The sequence below is a fragment of the Staurois parvus genome, unplaced genomic scaffold (genome assembly GCF_062004578.1).
Source record: "Staurois parvus isolate SC_StPar_1 unplaced genomic scaffold, SC_StPar_1.0 ptg000496l, whole genome shotgun sequence".
Lineage (NCBI taxonomy): Eukaryota > Metazoa > Chordata > Amphibia > Anura > Ranidae > Staurois > Staurois parvus.
The window spans coordinates 581032-587438 of NW_028318292.1; the positions used below are offsets into that span (position 1 = coordinate 581032).

The 6407-nt window shown below is 41.4% G+C and overlaps 1 long non-coding RNA gene across 1 annotated transcript; it reads right to left on the reverse strand.

The window, feature by feature from the left end:
* Window positions 1-5370: 5370 nt before the first annotated feature.
* LOC149452113 (uncharacterized) lies at window positions 5371-6407 on the reverse strand. The gene is made up of 2 exons (XR_016314922.1): window positions 6300-6407; window positions 5371-6181 (listed from the first exon to the last, which is right to left on the reverse strand). It is a non-coding gene; the product is annotated as an uncharacterized LOC149452113 (long non-coding RNA).

The window sequence follows — 6407 nt, forward strand, 5'->3', positions numbered from 1 at the left end:
ATTGCACTTGATCATTATTGATCAGATATTGATAATTACACAATCAGGGCAGTAAATACAGATATTTCATGGCAGATCTGAAATGTAACTTCACAGTAATACATTCCGGAGTCTGTCAACTGCACAGGGTGTAGGGTGATGGCGGCCGATTGTCCATGGATGAACTGATCTAGGTCCACTCTGGAGAGTATTCCTGAGAAATCCGTATCATTCTCAGAGACCTCCGCCCCACTCCTCACTATGTGTCTGTACCACTTGTAGGACCCGATGGAAGTGGTCTTTCCAATGATACTGTAGTCACACGGTAAGGTGACCAAACTGCTCTCTGTAGCCCATATTACTGGAGTCTGCCGTACATGGATCGTCTGTGATAGAAATCCTGACAGAGAGCAGAGACCGATGAGTGGGACAAGACTACAGAAGAGAAATTATTGTACAAAGATCTGGATAGATAGATAGATAGATAGATAGATAGATAGATAGATAGATAATAGATAGATAATAGATAGATAGATAGATAGATAGATAATAGATAGATAGATAATAGATAGATAGATAGATAGATAGATAGATAGATAGATAGATAGATAATAGATAGATAGATAGATAATAGATAGATAGATAGATAGATAATAGATAGATAGATAGATAGATAGATAGATAGATAGATAGATAATAGATAGATAGATAGATAGATAGATAGATAGATACAGATAGATAGATAGATAGATAGATAGATAGATAGATAGATAGATAGATAATAGATAGATAGATAATAGATAGATAGATAGATAGATAGATAGATAGATAGATAATAGATAGATAGATAGATAGATAGATAATAGATAGATAGATAGATACAGATAGATAGATAGATAGATAGATAGGTAGATAGATAGATAGATAATAGATAGATAATAGATAGATAGATAGATAGATAGATAGATAGATAGATAGATAGATAAATAATAGATAGATAGATAGATAGATAGATAGATAGATAATAGATAGATAGATAGATAGATAGATAATAGATAGATAGATAGATAGATAATAGATAGATAGATAGATAGATAGATAGATAGATAGATAGATAGATGATAGATAATAGATAGATAATAGATAGATAGATAGAGAGATAGATAGATAGATAGATAGATAGATAGATAGATAGATAGATAGATAGATAGATAATAGATAGATAGATAGATAGATAGATAGATAGATAGATAGATAGATAATAGATAGATAGATAGATAGATAGATAGATAGATAGATAGATAGATACAGATAGATAGATAGATAGATAGATAGATAGATAGATAGATAGATAGATACAGATAGATAGATAGATAATAGATAGATAGATAGATAGATAGATAGATAGATAGATAGATAGATAATAGATAGATAGATAGATAGATAGATAGATAGATAGATAGATACAGATAGATAGATAGATAGATAGATAATAGATAGATAGATAGATAGATAGATAGATAGATAGATAGATAGATAGATAATAGATAGATAATAGATAGATAGATAGATAGATAGATAGATAGATAATAGATAATAGATAGATAATAGATAGATAGATAGATAGATAGATAGATAGATAGATAGATAGATAGATAGATAGATATAGATACTGTATATGGATCTTCTGACAACCGTGTGACAACCTGGCAGGGCCCCAGCATACAGATCAGTCCAGTGATTTTGTTCATGTTGCTCTGATCAGTCCTGGTCGTCTCCCTTGAATATTCGGTATTACTGGCAGGTCTCTGCGCTGGGAAGAGTGTCTAGCATGGAAAGTTCTCTCTGTGGTCACCTTATGAGATGTCCCCTAGACTTCAGGTCCACCCTCTGATCAGACCACTTCCTGGTAATCTCTGTGTATGGACATTCTCATACACACCCCGTTACCTCAATAACCTCAATAGCCACAATCACATATAATGATGGTCAAAGAGGATGAAATATCTGAAGGTCATTCCTGGAATTTTGCAGCATCTGCTTGTATGGCACTGAAAAACCTGTGAAAATGCTTCTGTGTGCTACATACATGTAATGTATACATAATGTACAGCATAGCTTATAGAATGCAGTCATAAGGAGTATGTAATGTACAACATAGATAACAGAAGGCATGGATCAGGAGTATGTAATGTACAACGTAGACAACAGAAGGCATGGATCAGGAGTATGTAATGTACAACACAGATAACAGAAGGCATGGATCAGGAGTATGTAATGTACAATGTAGATAACAGAAGGCATGGATCAGGAGTATGTAATGTACAACACAGATAACAGAAGGCATGGATCAGGAGTATGTAATGTACAACGTAAATAACAGAAGGCATGGATCAGGAGTATGTAATGTACAACGTAGATAACAGAAGGCATGGATCAGGAGTATCTAATGTACAACGTAGATAACAGAAGGCATGGATCGGGAGTGGAAAACAAAGCACATCATACAGAGTGCAAAGGTTAGGAGTATGTCATGTATAACATAGATAACAGAAGGCATGGATCAGGAGTATGTAATAAAAAAAAAAATCATTTTTTTTTCGTACCGTCACCAGTCAGTGAAAAATAGTGAAAATCATTTTTTTTATTTCTTCATTTCCGAAAAATTATGACAAAAAAATTACGTCAAAAAACTCGCCATGCCTGTTATGAAATACGTCGGACTGTCTATTTTGCAAAAAGGGGTCATTTGGGGGATATCTGTACTGTTCTGACATTTGGGGGATATCAGTACTGTCCTGACATTTGGGGGATATCTGTCCTGTTCTGACATTTGGGGGATATCTGTACCGTTCTGACATTTGGGGGATATCTGTACCGTCCTGACATTTGGGTGGATATCTGTACTGTGCTGACATTTGGGGGATATCTGTACCGTCCTGACATTTGGGGGATATCTGTACTGTCCTGACATTAGGGGGATATCTGTCCTGTTCTGACATTTGGGGGATATCTGTACCGTTCTGACATTTGGGGGATATCTGTACTGTCCTGACATTTGGGGGATATCTGTACTGTCCTGACATTTGGGGGATATCTGTACTGTTCTGATTGGCCAATCAGTGATCACATGATCGGGACCTCCTGACACAGCGGGCACCGGATCGCGCACAAGCAGGGAAGAGGGGAGGACGTTTATAAACGGCCACCCGCCCCTGCACTGCTCCCATCCAGCTGTTTATATACATGGGCCGGACAGGAAGTGGTTAAGCCAAAGAGGAAAACTATCAAAGTAGCATAAAAGTCACATTGAAGTCTCAATGAAGTTGCATCAAGTCGGAAGTCACAGCGTCTGTGAGGGTGAGCCCTTGTAAATTGCCAACTCGGGGTTACCCAGAGTGCAGAGTCTGAGCCCCAGCCTGCTTCTTCACCAGAGCCCCTGATGGTGGTGATGGAGTTGCAGCAAGCCGAAGCCAGGTTGCAGCCCCCTGGATACACCCAACTGAAGATGTGGTCACCACTTGTGTATGCAGAGTATAAACAGCAGGAGACAACAAGAAATCCAGGAGACAAGCCGAGGTCAGGACGGGCAGCAAACAAGCACAGATGGTGAACGAAGCCGGGATCGGTACATGGGTAGTCAGGCACAGGATACACAAGTGGCAAGCGACCGGGAGGAAAAGCACTGCAGCAAGGAGGTGAGAACACATAGGCAGGAAACTTCAGGCTAAATTGTGACACACAACACAAAAACGCATTGTAAGTTGCACAACTTTGGGAGTCGCAGCAGTGTGAACCAAGCCTTAGTCATTACTCTTATAGCAGAAGGCACCAACCTCGGTCTATTCTACTGAAACCCAAATCTGGAAGCACACACAGACAACTTGCGTCTTTAAGATGGTGTCTTCTTGGAAAGCCCCGCCCCTCAGCCCAGCATCATTGCGCGTACGGTGTACACTCTACAGAGGAGTGGGTGGGGCTTTGCAGCGGAGGCACGGGTGTAGTGCTCCCATTGGACAAGAGATCACTGTGCTTGACAAAGCATCAAAAGAGCCCAAGCCAGGCATAGAAATGGGCATTCCAGCACCCAGTTGGCAGTGGGGCAGTCAGTATCCAATGAGATTGTATGAAGAAACTGGTACAGGTCCGCAGAGTCTGGGATTGTTGAGGGATAGGGCTCTCATTTGTCCCCTAAGCTCCCTGTCCCTTCCTTTCTACATTCTTCTATAATGTGACTGTCACCTTCCATTATCCCACCCTGAGGAAAGAACCAACCCAGTTGGCAGTGGGGCACAGTCAGTATCCAATGAGATTGTATGAAGAACCTAGAACTGAGTCTGGGATTGTTGAGGGGATAGGGCTTTTGTTTGTCCCCTAAGCTCCCCTTCCCTTCCTTTTTACATTCTTCTATAAAGTAACTGGCACCTTCCATTATCCCACCCTGTAGAAAGAACCAACCCAGTTGGCAGTTGGGCACAGTCAATATCCAATGAGATTGTATGAAGAACCCGGTACAGGTCCGCAGAGTCTGGGATTGTTGAAGGGTAGGGCTCTCGTTTGTGCCCTAAGTTCCCCTTCCTTTTTACATTCTTCTATAAAGTAACTGGCACCTTCCATTATCCCACCCTGTAGAAAGAAGCAACCCAGTTGGCAGTGGGGCACAGTCAGCATCCAATGAGATTGTATGAAGAACCCAGTACATGTCCACAGAGTTTGGGATTGTTGAGGGGATAGGGCTCTCATTCGTCCCCTAAGCTCCCCTTCCCTTCCTTTCTATATTCTTCTAAAAAGTGACTGGCACCTGCCATTATCCCACCCTGCAGAAAGAACCAACCCAGTTGGCAGTGGGGCACAGTCAATGTCCAATGAGATTGTATGAAGAACCCGGTACATGTCCACAGAGGTTGGGATTGTTGAGGGGGTAGGGCTCTCATTTGTCCCTAAGCTCCCCTTCCCTTTCTTTTTACATTCTTCTATAAAGTAACTGGCACCTTCCATTATCCCACCCTGAGGAATGAACTAACCCTGAGACGAATTTTCCTGGCACCATACAACTAGGTAAGTGTGCTTAGGACATTCACAATTGGGCTTGCCCTTCGACTGGAGGTCAATCTTCAAGGCATTTTGCCATCCATAAGTGTGTGTGTGCTGATTGAATTCATTCACCCAACATGTAGGTTAGTCTTGACCCTCTTTCCATTGCAGAGAATCTGGTGGTTGTCCCGTGTCAACATATACATTAGATTATCCGTGTGATTGTTTTTTTCCATGTTCCCGTATTATGATATTGGCGTTGTGCCACCATCTGCCATTTCTACCACAAATTCTCCAATAAAAAACATACAAAAAATAACATTTGTGTTTTTGTAAAAAGAAAGACAGACAAGGGCGTGGGGGCGTTAAAAGCTGTAAACATTTATTTAGGTAAAAGCAATGGCACACTTACAGGCAAGAAGCTTGTGTCCAACCAGAGTAAGTACAGAGAGCCCAATGTAGAAGGCAATCCAAGGTTGACGCCCTGGTAAAGGGTTCTGTGGACGTGCTCAGCAGACGAAGAGCAGAATCTGCCACTACTCTACGCTCATGGAATGGCTGCACATCATGGCAGGGCGGCAGCCTCTTTGTCAAGCCTGCCCACCACCGATAACCGGAGGCATTTTGTGGTCCATAGGAGGAAGCATCCCAGACAATGGTCAGTGAATCTGAGGCTAATCGGTCAGCTCCTTCCTATCCTGTATGGATGGAGCTGCACTTTATACTGTATCTATATAATGGGAATATATGGAAGAGGAAGGTGGAGCAGTGCTTGGAAAAACTGAGAATGTATGAGCTGGTGTGAATATGGCAGTGCATCATGGGAATACTGCGATGGATCATTTCACTAGAAGACAGTACAGCTGCTGGGGGGTGCTTTTGGAGATTCCTGCAATATGATAATATCTGTATCTGCTATCTGCATTTTCTTGGGTGGTAAAACAACCATTGGCAGCCAGTAACATCATTTTCAGGGTGTCTCTGCTCAATCAATGTCCTCACAGCAAAGTTATCCTTATGTCTGACGTTCCTTTGTTACAGCTCAGGGGGTTGAATGTTGTCTAGACCACATTCCTCTCTGAAGGTGGATCATTTGGTTGTGAGGAAACCATGTTGAATTTCCCTTCACTTTGTTCACTCTCTGAATTGTGACTCCCATTCTTCTTATCTGCAGGACAATATATAGTACATAAAAATACATAAATCTCTCTGTATAGAGAGTATATAACTTAAATAACCAAAACAGAGGGATATTCAATAGAAGGGCCACAGAAGGAAATTCTTACCTCGGCTGGAACAGTAGACAGACAGGGTGGCCAGGACCACCAGAACCCCCAGGACCATTCTGATGATATTGAAGGATGCGTAAGAGGGAGATTCAGAGACTGAGCCTG